The sequence below is a fragment of the Balearica regulorum genome, chromosome 2, assembly GCF_011004875.1.
Source record: "Balearica regulorum gibbericeps isolate bBalReg1 chromosome 2, bBalReg1.pri, whole genome shotgun sequence".
Lineage (NCBI taxonomy): Eukaryota > Metazoa > Chordata > Aves > Gruiformes > Gruidae > Balearica > Balearica regulorum.
The window spans coordinates 112096109-112110821 of record NC_046185.1 but is presented as its reverse complement, the minus strand read 5'-3'; the positions used below and the strand labels follow the sequence as shown (position 1 = coordinate 112110821).

Here is a 14713-nt window from a genome sequence, read left to right as displayed (position 1 = left end):
TTAAAGTCAATAATTGCATAATGTCTGTGTCTGTAAATTCTGTGGGTTTTTTTAGTATATGTATACACAGTCATGGTTCCTATTTGGCTTTTCGGATTACAACACTTTCAAGTCACAGAAAATTTTACTGGGATACTAATGTTAAATCATTGCTATAAAGACCATGTTGTACCGTATGATCATTTCAGCTGCATGGGCAGAGCAAGCAAGTAGCATCAGAAAATTCTATTAACCAATAGAGATGTTAAAGATGTTAAAATTCTATTAACCAATAGAGATGCTACATCTCTCCCAGTCTGTAGGCACTGGAAGCTTGTAGGTGTGGGCTGTTCTGGAAGGGTAAGGCAATGGGGCTAGAGTGGATACAAGGAGCAAATAAATAATTTAGGTTTTGTTTTGTTTTGTTTTGTTTTCCTCTGTGGTCCCCTCTTGTTAACAACGTGATAGGGAAGTTTTGGGCAGTACTGCTTAAAGATACTACAAGTGGTTGCGGGAGACCAAATGGAGTTATTAATGCCATGGAACAGGTCAGTCAGTGATACAGCCTGTGCGTGTATTAACACAGCATTTAACTGTTTATTAAGTGGTCATGGGGAACTTGGAAAAACTAACGGGGTCTTGTCCTCTCACATATGAGGATGGATGACTTTTGCAGTGTCTGGTGTAGGCTACCTCTATACTGTTAGCAGTATCCAGGCTAGGTTTTTTAACGGGCTCTGGTTTCTCTTCGACTGCAATATGGATTTGCCCACAGTACGTAGCTTCAGGTGACTGAATAGCCAGTTCAGCGTGCAGGGGTTTACTGCTTACGTTCTCAGATGGGTATATCTTCCAGTATTCCCTAAAACACTTTAGAAGTAGAAATTTTTCTTGATTATCTGTTTCAAAAAATGGGCTAAAATCCCTCTCCTAGCTATTATTTACTTCTTGGAGGAATGCTTGCTTTCCAGCTGTTGGGAATGCTATACTTGCCATAAAGATAATCTGAGTGGATGGGATTAGTTTCTACAAGTTTTTTTTAGAAATACAAACATGCAAAAAGGAAGGAGGTAAATTTATTTCTGTGGCTAAAGAATTAAGTCAAATATCTGCTAACACTTTATAGCAACAGGATTTGTTACACCTTGGAGTGTTTATGCTTTCAGACCCCCTTAGTGTTTGAACCTGACCCAGTTTCTTATGTTTCTACATTGAACAATACTTTATCTTACTTTTTTGACAGCTAGACTTGAACCAGAGCTGTAGATTCCACCATTTCCTAACTGCGCATTTTTCAGAAAAAAACTCAACCTGAATTTTACAAATATTCTTACTGCCTAAAGTTGCACTATTTGTGCACTGCATGGATTTTATTAATTGTCTCTTGTAGTCTGTCAAGTCTGATAATTGCTCTTCATTCTGTTTTTATACTTCTGATTTCTATATGTCAAGGACACTGGGGTTTTGTCCTAGTTTCAGTAAACAAAAGAAAATTGCTGAGAGTTGAAATGCAGTGGATGATGGAACTGGATCCAAGTAAGCCATTAATGCACACTCAGAGGTATTTTGTTTACTTCAAGGCTAATGGGGCAGCATGTTAGCTCTTCAAATGTGGATTTTTGGGGAACTTCTGAAACTGGCACTTGCTTTGGCAAAGCAACATACATTAGATGAGTTTGAAAACAAGCAATAAATAGATCTGGAACATTGGGACATGCAACTAGGTATGACAAAATTTCAGGGTGTTTTTCCAGAGTCTGACAGGAGGCAGGCAGGCCAGGAACCTGGTAGGACACACCGTTCCTTTGCCTTCCTGATTGTTACATCTCACTAAGGATCATTTTTATACCAAGAAATTTCAGAGTTTTAGCTGCGCAAGCGATGACTTCCAAATCGTTCTGCCAACGCATGCTTGATTGTCGTTTGCGCCTGTATTCGACCCCAGGCTGCAAAATTCCCGTCGCAAGGAAGGAAGCGGTTGAAGCGCACCTCCGCATCGGGACTGGCGGCACCTGCGCACCCGCGGCTGCCTGAGCCGCCTCCCCGTCCCCTCTCCTTCCCTCTCCCGGCCTGGCCGAGCCCCGGCAGCCGAACGAATCTTCCCTGCCAGGGGCGGCGGGGGGCTGCGGAGCCGCGGCGGGGGGGAGGCGCGGCGGCCCCGGGCGGGCGCTCCCTCTGCTGGGCAGCGCGGGCGGACCGGGTCCCCGCGGGCCGCCCCCCGCTCCGGAGGGCTCCTGAGCTGCCCGCTCCCCCTGGAGCTGCTCAGGCTTCGGGGTCGTCATTTCGAAGGCTGCTCTGGGTAGTCAAGTAACGCGAATTAAATCCTCCCCTCTGCCCCAGCTTTCCCCTTATTGCTTTTAGCCTGATGGTCATGCTACATGTAATTAAATTTCTTCTTCCAGTCAATCTCTAAAATCACATTTCTCACCCCGCCCCTCAGTATGTTCCTTAAAGATTGAGAGCGTAGGGAATTCTACCTAACAGAGTAAAGCTAATTTTTTTTCTTTCATTTCTTGCTGCAAAGAAGTAAAACTGCAAACAGTGATGTTCCGTTCAATAGCTAGGAACGCTTTTGACAACTTTATTTCAAGCAAGACTGCTGACAAAGTAAAGCATCATGCTAATCATTCAACGCTCTGAATTTGTAACAAAATTTGGAATAACATCTTATTCTTTACAGGCTTCCTTTATATAGCTTTTTGTAGGAGTCAATATTGTGATATTTCAAAGACATTTAAATACACAGGCAAGCTTTTGTATTGGCACGAGAGTACAATAAAAATCATCATACATTGGCAAATAGGTGAATATTAGATTACATAGAGGTAAGAATTTGCCTTTTAAAGACAGTCAGAATTTTTAATGTTGATGTTTACCAGTCGGTATTCTATGATCGAGGACTCGGTAATTGTAATACAGGTCTAGGCTGAAAATTATACAAAATTTGAAATTAAATTTGTTTTGGCCTGCTTCTGCCTCCTAATTACCAACTGATTTGTGATCACCTACTTTCTTCTGTGTGGTCACCTCAAAGCTGCAGACACAGAATAATTTTAGAACTCTGAGTGCTCATCTTTCAAGGTATGGCTATATTTCATTTATTGAATAATGTGCTGTGATAGTGGAGGTGCCTGGAATCATAGATCTGTGGCAGCTTGAGGCTTGGCCCTTTATATTATCTGTAACAGGCCAAACACTGCAAAACCCACTGTTGTATACGTATGCCAATATAAAAAGCATCAAACGTTTCCTGGCTGGTTTTGTAAGGGCCGAGTATATACACATAGCTACAATCCTTTTTTCTAGGGTCAGTTACTGGATACAGTTTTAGTGTCTCAAAGAGATGGCTGATGTGTTTTAAGACAAGCTTTAAATATCACTACTTACCGCTAGTAGTGCTTATGAATACACTCATCACTACATTAGTCTTTGGGGAACTATTCGTATGGGCGTTATTTGAGCAGTGTCAAATTTTCATGAATAATACATGTGTTCATTTTGAATGGAAGGTGCTCTCTGGCACGCTCCCAAAGCATGAAACATGTCAAAATTATCTTTGTTTATTTGCTGAGTCCCCAGAATCAGTGTTTAGAAGCATGGCTTCGTTACTCCCTTGTACGTTGTATGCTCTTGCAGTCCTTGACTGGGCAAAAATATCAGTTAAGTAAGCAAGTTGTACAAACTCCAGGATATCATCAAAGCATGGGGAGAACCAAACGAGCGTTCAAACAAGAAGAGTTGTACTCTGGGCAAAATTCAAATACTATATCAGCTGTATTCCTCCTGAGGCCAATAAATGTCACTTAAAAATGAATTGGTATTTGACACTTTTGGGAGTTGTCCTTTCTCTGAGTATATTCCAGTACAGTGTGACCATTTAGGGCTGTTCTCATGTATGAATATGTTTGGCATTTGAAAAATAGCTTTTATATTTGTATGGGTATTTATTAGCGGTTCTTTTTCACATTACTTTGAGATTCATATCTGATATTAAATTGAGAAGCCATCTTAGATGATTTTTTCAAACTGAGTTGCAAAATGGCTGTGAATACTGCTTTTTCACATTCTTGCCCAGGTCACAGATTATTCTTGTCACTATATCCTTTGACAGAAAAGGAACAGTAAGTCAGCCACTTGCTCACATTGTGTGAAAAGAACACTTGCAGCATTTCCCTTGTTGCTGAAAGATATAAATCCTCCCTTGTTTCATGAAATTTGACTGCTTTTGCAACTTTTAAATTTACAAAATAAAATGCCTCTGGAGTTTTTCTGAGCAAAACAGTGACTTTGGTGGGATTTTGAAAGGATGCGGTAATTTGTTCAACTTTCACAAGAAAAAGTCCATGTTTGTTTGTCCTGTAAGTCAGAACAACTTCCCAAATATTGCAGTAACTTTGCCAGATGAAGTTTTCGTTGGCCAATGCTGCTAAAAAGGCAACACCTGGGAATGAGGCTTATCTGCATAGAAGGTCAGAAGCTCTGTTCCATGTATTTATTTCAGAAAGGCCTTTTCTCTTTGACTGTCTTTTTTGGTTCCATTCTTGACTGTCTGTCTTCAGCAGCATTATTTGCCTGTGGTTTCTCTGCTGCATTCAGTTTTCACTTGATTTCAAGCTCTTTGTCTGCAAATTGATGATCCATGATGAAACGTCTCATGATTGTGAATAATCTAATACTCTAGTTTTTCTTTAAAAAAAAAAAAAAAGAATACAGCCTGGCAGTGCAGCCGATGCAAGTTGAAAAGTTGAAGATGAGCGCAGTTCTGTAAAACAATACACAAGATGAGTGCCACCTACTGCCTGGTTTTCTGCTCTCTGTGTTAGTCCACGTGCCAGTGTCCTGGCCGGTCCTTCTTGTCATTTTCCTGACCATGGTCCCACATCCCAAGACTGCAGGGTCCTGCTCCTTGCCCTTCCTCTTTTCTCCATACATTGCCTACACAGTAACTGTTTCTCTTCTCTACGGCACAAGCGTACATAAGCTATTAGCCTTTTCTTGTGTAAAGCAATGGTGGCTATTCTTGCTCTGAAGTGACATCTTGGCACTCTCAATGTCTGCTCTTTTAAGTCTGCTTGAAATGTTTTTTGTTTCTTGCATGAAGTCAGAAACAATTCTTTTGATACTCAACCCCATAGATTACTGACCAGTTCTGCTTTACTTTCTGATGTTGCATAACACTATACTGCTCAAAAAATTCTACTTAAATTAATGTGACTGCTTAGCGTGGATGCTGCAGCCCATAGCTGTGCTAAGTAGTATTCTGTTTCACAAGTGGTCCCTTTGAAGTCAGTTGAGTTACACGTGCTTACATCATGTCTGAACTTGGTCCACTGTGTTTACAACATGCATATTTGATATTGCACAGTGGGTGTACATAACTTTAAAAATAGTAAAATCTTTATTACTTTGAGGAGTGTGCACATTAAAGAACAGATTTTCATTTACATCAAGGCTCCTTGCACTCCTCTGGTGATGCAAAATGCCTTAAAACTAGCATAAATTCCACTGAAGACCAGCTGAAAATCCCTTTTCACAGCCAATGTCACGTAAAATGCTGCTGCATGTAAACCGAAATGCAGCCCTTTGCAAAAGGGATTTTTTAATTTCAAGGGAATGTTTTCACTTTTTTGTTTTGTTTTCCTGTTGTAAAAATACAATAGAATTAATCACTGTAACTTTCTGCTTGTTTTTAATGTACAGTGTGCCATCTTACAGTAAATCTTTTATGATGAGCAGTTGACCTTTTTTATCCCCGTGAGTTTCAAATTAAATGTTAACACTTTTTCTGGTTACCTGTATAGCAATGCTCACACAAACAGCAAAAAGGCTGCTTATTCCTTGGATTGCTTTGAAGAAGACAAATACATAATGTCACTTGAAATCTGCTTTTTTTCGATTCCCAGTTTGGGACAGGAAGGTAATGCATAAAAACATATTTTTGAAGATTGTAGAGGTGGACTTTTATGTCTAAACCTTCTCAAATCTATGTTGTTCTTTGTTTTTAAGCTCCAGTTCTGATCTATCTGCATAAAATAGTCACTTAAGGGGCTACAAAAGTAATCTACTGAAGCTTCAGCTTCTGCAGATAAAATAAGAAACAGCTAGAAGTGGTATAAATGTATTGGTTCTTACCTGGTAAAGAAGTATTGCTTTTTGAAGATCACCTTGTATTTGAAACGCTGGGCAAGAACTTGGGGGATCTGGATCCATTTCTTGACTGCAGCAAATTCCTTGCTTTACTCTTTGTAATTCAGTTAGTCTCCATACACCAATCTATTGGTCTGTCAGTCTGTCTACCTGTCTGTTTATCCATCTGCTTCAGAGAGGTGTTGTGAGGGTAACGCCGCTTCCACTTCCCATACAAGGGTCTGCCTAATGTCTGTAAGGAACTGCTAGAGCAGGGGAAAATATTTTCTGCTATTGCTAGTACTCTTCCCTGACTTTTTATGTGATTCTCCCCACAAGAGAAAAAGAAAATGGCTGTTGCAAATCTTAGGGGAGAGAACCCATCAATATAAAATCAGGATGTATCTGTACAGTCATGTTCGAAGACATTTTAGCAGGGAGATTTCCTGTCTTGGCACAGAATATTTTGTTTCTTTTGGACAAAATGGTGTAATGTTTATCCGTATACAGCTAGTTTACAGCTTTCCTGTATGGTTCCTGAATGCATCCTTATCATCTTCCTTTTTCTGTTTAACTGGGAAAATAAGCAGTGTATTGGAAATTTTTCTTTATGTGCTGTAGGCTACACTTAGACATTGAGGTCTCAGTAATTTGTGTTTTTAATGGATAGGGGGTTTTCCTTCTGGGTCATTTTGACAGAGCAACTTAGGTTGTCCAAACATATTCTGAAATACGTTGGGGATTATGGTTTCAACACATGCGTGCCTAGGGCCAAAGTATGAGTAACACATGAAATTTTGTTCCATTCCATGAACAAACCACTGTTTTGTGGTATAATACAAAACATATCTAAGCAGTTTAGATCACTATCAGGCATTACAACGTTAGGTTTTCTATTTATATGACTACCCCAAGCTCATTAGAAGCTCATTTTGTAGCTCTAGGGAAGTAAGAATAAAAAGCAGTGAAAAATAGTACATTGTATTCTGTTCTAATTATACTCTATTTACTGTACTTACTAATATATATATCAAGTGTATAATTTTATAGTTGCAGAGCCCGACTTCCAAAACTTGTGAAGTCCAGGATTGTTCATAAACCTGTCGTGCGTGCAATTTAACTATGCAGCTTTGATTGCCGGGACAAACTGGCTGTGTGTGCATCCAGGCAGACTACTGGTCGCTGGTCCCGTATGAGTGTCCTTGAAGCAAAGTGTTTCCCGGTTCCTCTTCTCCACCTGCTCATAGGCCTGCAAGACGGACAGCGGTTGCCAGGCCCAGAGGAATCATCAGGAGGGGACTGGCAGATCTGAAATATCAGAAAGGATTTGTAAAGGTTAATGAACAGATTCTGGATGTGGAATTTGACTGTTAAAAGCCACGCTCTGAGTGGCTGGGTGAGTCTTTGCAGAAAAAATCACAGGAGTGCTCACCTTGGTCACGCAGGTAGAAGTTTCATGTCTCCATCAGACTAAGTTTGTGCACGTGGGAGAAATCCTGATTGGTTGAAATAAGGTATTAATGCATGAGAATGGGATAGGTAGTAGAGCAAGGAGTGGAGGCAGGAAGTGTCCTTTCTAAGGGAAAATATTTTTAATTGCTGCTTCTTGTCTTGCCAAGTTTACCTTTTAAGCTACAACTCTGTGGCCTTATTGACATATTGGTCTCAACTTTTAATGAAAGGATGAATGCAGAATACAGCCATAGACAAGTAGTAAAACTTCTGCAGCTAAGGACAGAGAGAGGGAAAATAAGTCCATTACATAATAGAAAAAACCAAGGTTTTGGACAACCTAGGTAAAAAACAGTGATAACCTTTACCTTTCCATGCTCTTACCCCTCACTGGAAATTACTTTCTGTTATAAAAGGATATGTTGTGTAAACCCAACCAAAAATGAGTGTTTACATTTTTTTGTAATGTAAAATTAATGAGCCATTGCCCCAATAGTAAAAAGCTTCTCCCAAGTGTGCATTAGTGGATTAGAAGCACACTTCACAGGTGGTTGAATACACAAGGCTGAAACACACCCAAGATACACATTGAATCTTAGTGAGGCACACTCACTCATGGCTTATAGTGTAAGAGAATACATAACAGCATTCCAGTTTATATAGCGCTTAGTTTAAACTAAGATGTGTAAGCTTGTTGTTCTAACGGAACATGTGTTTTAAAAGAAAAGCTGTGCATGAAAAAAATTCCTTAAAATCCAGATAGCAGAGTCCCTTCTTCGTGCTCTCAGTGTAATGTATTACAGCAATAAAATGGAAGCACCATGCAATAGACTGAAAACAATATGCCTGCTCCACAAAATAAATGTCTGTTTATTAGTCTGTTGTCTTGTGTATTTCAGTGCCCCTATGCCCCCAGAGAGCGAGAAGATGACACTAAATTAAACCACAGATATTTGTCCCCAAATTAAGGTAACTTTCACTTCTATAGTCTCTTCTTATTTAATTAATGAGTACAAGCTCTGTTTTTCTTCATCTTTAGCCTTCTTTCAGGTTTGCTGTTACGCACCTTGTTATAAATTCCTTGGCTTCCAAGCAGAGTTTTATGGGCATGGAGCATTGTGTTTAAAAATAAAGATTCTGAACACCCATATGTTTTGAGGTACAGTTCTTTTCCTCAGAGGGTATATAACGCATAAAACAAAAAAGCGTATTTTATAATGGAAATCTGAAAACAATCAGTGAGCCTCTTGTTCAAAGTAACACCGGGTTTGCTTTAATTTTCAACAAATTCAATTTTCTTTAAAGTGCCGTTTATATGCCCATGTTGAATTATAATAGTTAGTAGTAATTTATTGGGGATATTATTCCAGAAATTTTTCTGTCTTCTACCTTTGACCCTAGGGATGCAATAGAGGGGGATAAAGAATGTATGGTGCAGTATGACACAATATACAGGGCAAGAAAAGGAGCATTACAGCAGAAAGCTGATCTAGAAAAGGCACGTTGATTGCATTATTTTAACAAAATCACTTCCATAGTGTTCATGCAACATGAGGCTACTATCTATTATTCATTCTCCCCCCGCCTTTTTTTTCCCTCTTAAGCTGTCTTCAAAGCCACTGTATTTTCTTGCATGATTCTAGGAGAGGGTCATTGTTGCACAGAAATTGAGCAATTTTGTACCAATTCAAAGCTAGTAGTAACAAATGGAAAGTCTCTGCTGTGGGTTTTGGATGAAGGCAATAATATTGTTTCTCTGCTAGTTCCTCTGTATAAGCTAAAGGCTTTGTGACGGGTTTGGGATTTTCTTAATGCTATTTGAGTCTTGAACCTTTTGAATCTTACTGAACCTTTTCAAGCAGAGCCTTACCATCATTTTCTTATAAACTTTCTGTTTAAGTCAAATTTTGCAAGGCACTGTTTGTGTTTTCACAGAAATAGAATCCACCGATAGCAATTTCCAAGACTTATAGCATGGGAAGGTTGTATTGGGCTGTATTTTGGTTGGTTGGTTTTGGTATTTGCCCACTGTAGTACGAGGCCTGATGTAGAACTGCAGGGAAATGGATGCTTACAAACCTATCTGCAGGCTTTGTGTCTGGCATCAGGACTTTGCCCCATGTCTTTGTAGTAAAGTCTCAAGAGGCACTGATTTAAATGAAGTCATGGCTCTTCCTTCCCCAACCTTCATCGTGTGACTGGGAGTGAGGCTGTTCAATCCAGCAAAGTTGAAATCTCATCCCTGTAGTTAATCTTGGCCCTTCTGGAAGTGGGATTGACCAGGCAGAGCTATTGCTGCCCTAGTTTGGAGGATTTCTTTGCTCCCAAAGATGGATCGCGTTGATATTTGATAAACGCATTGCCAGATGCAAAACAGGGTTATTTGACATCTGAGAAATATGTAAAAACACACTGAAAGATTTATACTGAACTACCTCTTAGCCTCATACAATGATTCAAGGGAAAATATGTAGTATTGCTGGCTGTCAGTCCCTCTTTACAAAGCATTGTTGTAAAAAAAGGCCACGAGCCCTTGGAGATGAGATTCTGTTTTCTGCGGCCTCACAAAAATTTAATAATTCAATTTCTCTTTTCCTCTCCCCTCAACTGGGAAACCTTTGCCTAACCTTTATCTTTGTGCATGTAAGACTTGCCATTTTCAGTTGCCAGAAACAGTAGTGCCAGGGCAGCTGATTTAGCAGTTTCATTCCCGCTAGGCCACCCAAAAGAGCAGTTTCTATTATACTGTACTGTGTGAATTGGCTGTCAGCCTATAGTCAGGTGAACTCTGCTTCTAGATGTGTTCCTCCTCTACCACTGCCATCTTTCCAGTGACACATCATCGCTCCTGCACCGTTCTGATGATACGGCGTGTTTACAGATCGCTGGAGCAACAGAGCCCTTTGACAGCGTGTTATTGCAATACATCATGAGAGACAGCTATCCTGATTGTGTTTTACTCCGAGGGTCCTTTCATCTTAAGCAGTACAGCTGATCTCAGGACTGCCTTAGAAAAATGTGAAGACAGATAAAATGCTGTCTTCGGAATGGCCCTTAAATGACGCAAGTGTGTAGGTGCAACATCCGCATCGTGGAGGACCGTGCAGCGACTCTGTCTTTAAGGAGATCTTTTTGTACAGCTCTGTCCTGTTCTTCAGGATCCCTGAGCAGCAATTATTTTGTGTTCTTTCTCATTTTACAGTGTAACTGCAAAATTGCTGTTTATTGAGAAGTATTCTTGTTTTGTTTTAATCATTAGGTGGCTTTTAAGATGTGGGCAGAAGCAGGCATGGAAACAAAGGGCGTTTGAGCTCTGAAGACAGGGAGCATGGTAGCAAAGAATAGCGCTTTGGCACAGCGCATGGCGGTACAGGATAGCGCTTTATGTAACAGGATACAGACAACACGGCAGGCAATTGGCACCACAGGAGAGCGCTTTATGTAACACCAGAGATAATCAGCATGTGGCTGGCATCACGGCTTAGTAACGCATACAATGACATGGGGAACAATTGCATTCTCTTCTCTCTTGCTCTCACAGAGGTTACTGAGGGGAAATCCCTTCTTCCCATTCTGAATAAGCGTGTGATATTAGATATATTTACTGAGGGAAGACAAGGATTCAGTTCCATTGTGCTAAGCTTTTTATTTGTCTTAATTTATTTTTTAGAAACATGCCCTTTGCTCACTTGCTACTGTTGGGGGGACTGACCGAACAATTCAAAGCTTTCCGAAGAAAGAGAGTAACTTTTAATCACTGCAGTGAGCAGTGCTTTTTGGCAACACTACAACGCTACCAAGAGGCAATTTTAATAAAACAGTCCAGTGCTTCAGAAGCTCCTGAAGTACTAGCAATTTGAAGGAAATAAGGGGATATATTCCTTTCTCCACATCTCTTTTTTTAATCTTTAAAAGAAAACCACAGTGCCCCTTTGGTGCCTCTTAAGTGGGCATAACTGTTGATTTAAAAGAAAGACAAGCTGGTCTTTATGGTTAAGCATTTCAGTCCAATACCCTCTTTTAAAAAGCAAAGCACTTTAAGGTTTTGTTTAAGGTTGTTCATTCAAATCCAGAGGGACTGGAAAAGGTTGGCTGTGGAAGGCCAATTTCCCCACACCAAAGTTTCTTTGGTAGGACTCCAGGAAGGCTTTGGGGCATCCTGATTTCTGCCACTCCTTGGCTTATAGTATTTCCTTCTCATCTAGTGAATAGATAAAACTAGTTTTGCTTGATTATGAAGAAACGGCCTGACATATGTTTTGCAATAGTTTTTATGCTGGTGTAAATTCATGTATGGCAGCATCAAGGAAAGCAGGGTGAGTTACTCTGCAATATCCATCATTTCTTATCACACCAATCATCTGTCTTAGTGGGCATCATGTGATGCGTACAGTAGACTTTTCTTGAGAAGTTTTCCAAATGTGGTGCTTAAAATTTGGGACCTAAAGCTCCTTTTGGGTAGAACGCAAATTCTCTTCAAATCAAAGTAAAGATTTCCATTCACTTGAATGAAATCTGGATTGTACTTTAGGACTGAAATCCTTTCTTCTCCCCTTACCCTCAATCCTGTTTTGGGCTTTCATCCCCCTGAATGTCCTCCAGACAGAGTATGTATGCATGCATGTAATTTCTCGCACACAACAGACACGTTTATTTCAAAGCTCTTTATCAAAAAGTAGCCTCTATGTGAGTAGGCTCATTACCTTTTAAAGGCTACAGTAGTGAAAAAAAGAACTTATTCTCAATGGCACGTATGCAGTTGACAGTTCTAAGACAAATTGACAGTAAAATTTTTCCCTATTCATAATAAGGTCTGGTTTAGTCCTCCTCAAAAATTGGTCTCTACAGATGATGTCATTGCCTAGTGGATGAACTAACCTGGTTTTAAATCCAGCTATGATTCTTTCATGAAGTATGCACTAGAGACAGAAAGAGCAAGCAAAATATATATTGTAACTTTATTACATTTCAGTTACTTATGGCAATCGCCTGTCTGTCCCTTTACTGAGAAGGGAAATTCCAATTCCTGCAGCAGGCCTCTGTTAAAGGGCTCTTTGGAAGTGGTCAGATGCCCTTGTTTTGCTGGGAGAGTTACGGATTATTAGGACCATCACAGCAACCTGGTGAAAGTGTTTGGGCTGAGGATTTGTTCTGGATTTTTTGCAAGGTACTCAGGATTTGCTCCTCTTTCAGACCAGAACCTTTTAAATTAATACCAATTCAGTACGGAATAGCAGTAGACAAGAAGAGCCAGTTCATTTCCACTTTTCGATAATGTAGCTCTGCCATCCCATATACCTCACTTCCATCTTGCTCTTCCTTTCCTTATTTGTTCTTCCTGTTGGTTTTTTTTTTTTTTTTTAATAGATATTTAGAACACATTTTCTTGACTGCATGGGAGATAGCAAGTACTGGAAGACTTAGTGTATTTCATTTTCAACCTCTTCTGGTTTAAATAATTTTTCTTTTTCTAACTTCAGAAAAATTATTTTCAATTTAATTTCAATTCTAGTGGTGCAATGTCTGTAGATTGAAATCACAATGAAGACAGGCAAAAAGCACCATATATGAAAAAAATTTTCCAGTTTATGAAATAGGTGTGTCTGTGCGCATTGTGCTTGGACTTAAGCGTGAGCTTTGTTTTACTTTCTATGGTTAAAGCAAACAAAGTTGCTTTGCAAATGTAGGAAAGATAGCACTCTGCAGGCCTTGGGTTATTCAGGGCAACTATCCAGGGTTATTTCTGAGTAAAATATGATGGTTTTCTACCTAGAGCTAATGTATCAGCTAATCCATGGGGCTGTTAATCTCTGAAGTGTGGAGTAAGAATGACCCTCTATATCTCTTTTTTTTTTTTTTTTTTTTTTTAACAAACCTTGAGGTTTCAGGCAACGAGTTGAGTTCCCTTTTACCCGATGAAAAATGCCTGCTAGATGTAGCTCCAAGGACCCCAGTGCTGATTCAGAAATGAAAATATTCCAAGATGAAGGAGACAGAGTAAAGCTTTAAAGAACAGCAGTCATGACAGATTTTTCTTAAACATAGTGGATGTTGTCTTCAAATTGCATGTGTTGTTAAAGTGTTCTTGAAAATTTTCCCAAGTGTTTAGTTGTGTAAGGCATTGTAACTTCATATATACTACAAACAAAACATTTTTGCAGGAAAAAGTATTTGTTCATTTGGGTACATGCTGACTTGTCCTTGACTTTATTTCCAACCATATCAATAGTGTGTATCTCACTTGAAAATTAAAGAAATTACATCAAAGTAATTTTATGAAATTTGATTAAATTTATTTTTATTATGATATAATTTAGCAAGTAAAAGGAGTAATTTTTTTTCTCTCGAGTAACCGTTAGAAAACAGGCTCTAGTGGGAAGCTATGTTCTTCTCTTCTGTTGCTTCTTAACAGCTAAGGCTTTCACTCGACTCGTATACCTTCTAGTCCTCAGCTGCACTTCTGCAGTGCTACTCTTTACAGTGTACGTAAATGAAAGCACTAATTTTATATTTGTCAGTTAATTAAAAATTCTATTGATTGTGCAAATAAAAGGAAGCTCCAGAACACACCTTTTACAGCCTGTTATCAGAGGAATTCTACAGTTGATTGTAAAGGGAGCTGACCAAAAAATTAAGGGATGTGACTACTTAAGGAGGTAAGTCTGGGTATCGGTGTCCTGGATGGAGCCTGTGGCAAAAATTAATGTGTGACAGTTGTCTCTGAAGAACTAAGAACAGTGAAGTACAGTAAAAACAAGGGACAACTTGTCAGAAGGTATGATCAGTATTAACTACAAAAGTAGGTCCTTTGAATTAGAATTGGCAGCTCTTTGACTAATGAAGAGCCACATTTCTCAGCTTGCAGTGGGTGGGAATTTCTAGTTCTTTCTTTTTCATTTTCCAGTGAAGGAGGAAGTGTTAGTGCCAGCAGGATGAAAAGGTGGCTTGGTGTTAAGTAGCTTAGAAACATGATGGCAGCAGCGTCATCTTAGGTTTTGGAGGCCTGTTTTTTTGATCTAAGAAGAACCATGGAATTTAAGAGGTTTTGAAACCTTTCTGAGTCCTTCAGCGTTGCATAGTGATTGAATATTTTTAAGGGGCTTTCTGTTTTTAATCATGTGCAATTTTTGTCTCTATTTTTGTCTCTTTAATCTGT

General features: G+C 39.4%; 1 protein-coding gene across 6 annotated transcripts in view; it reads left to right on the top strand.

The window, feature by feature from the left end:
• Positions 1-14713, top strand: part of SUGCT (succinyl-CoA:glutarate-CoA transferase) — a 349338-nt gene that overhangs the window by 197171 nt on the left and 137454 nt on the right. The window contains exon 13 of one of the 6 annotated variants that reach the window (XR_012834023.1): positions 8457-8526. The exons of the other annotated variants lie outside the window; for them this stretch is intronic. The gene's annotated coding sequence lies outside the window, so the exon portion shown is untranslated. The remainder of the gene's footprint in view (positions 1-8456; positions 8527-14713) is intronic. 6 annotated transcript variants of the gene reach the window in all.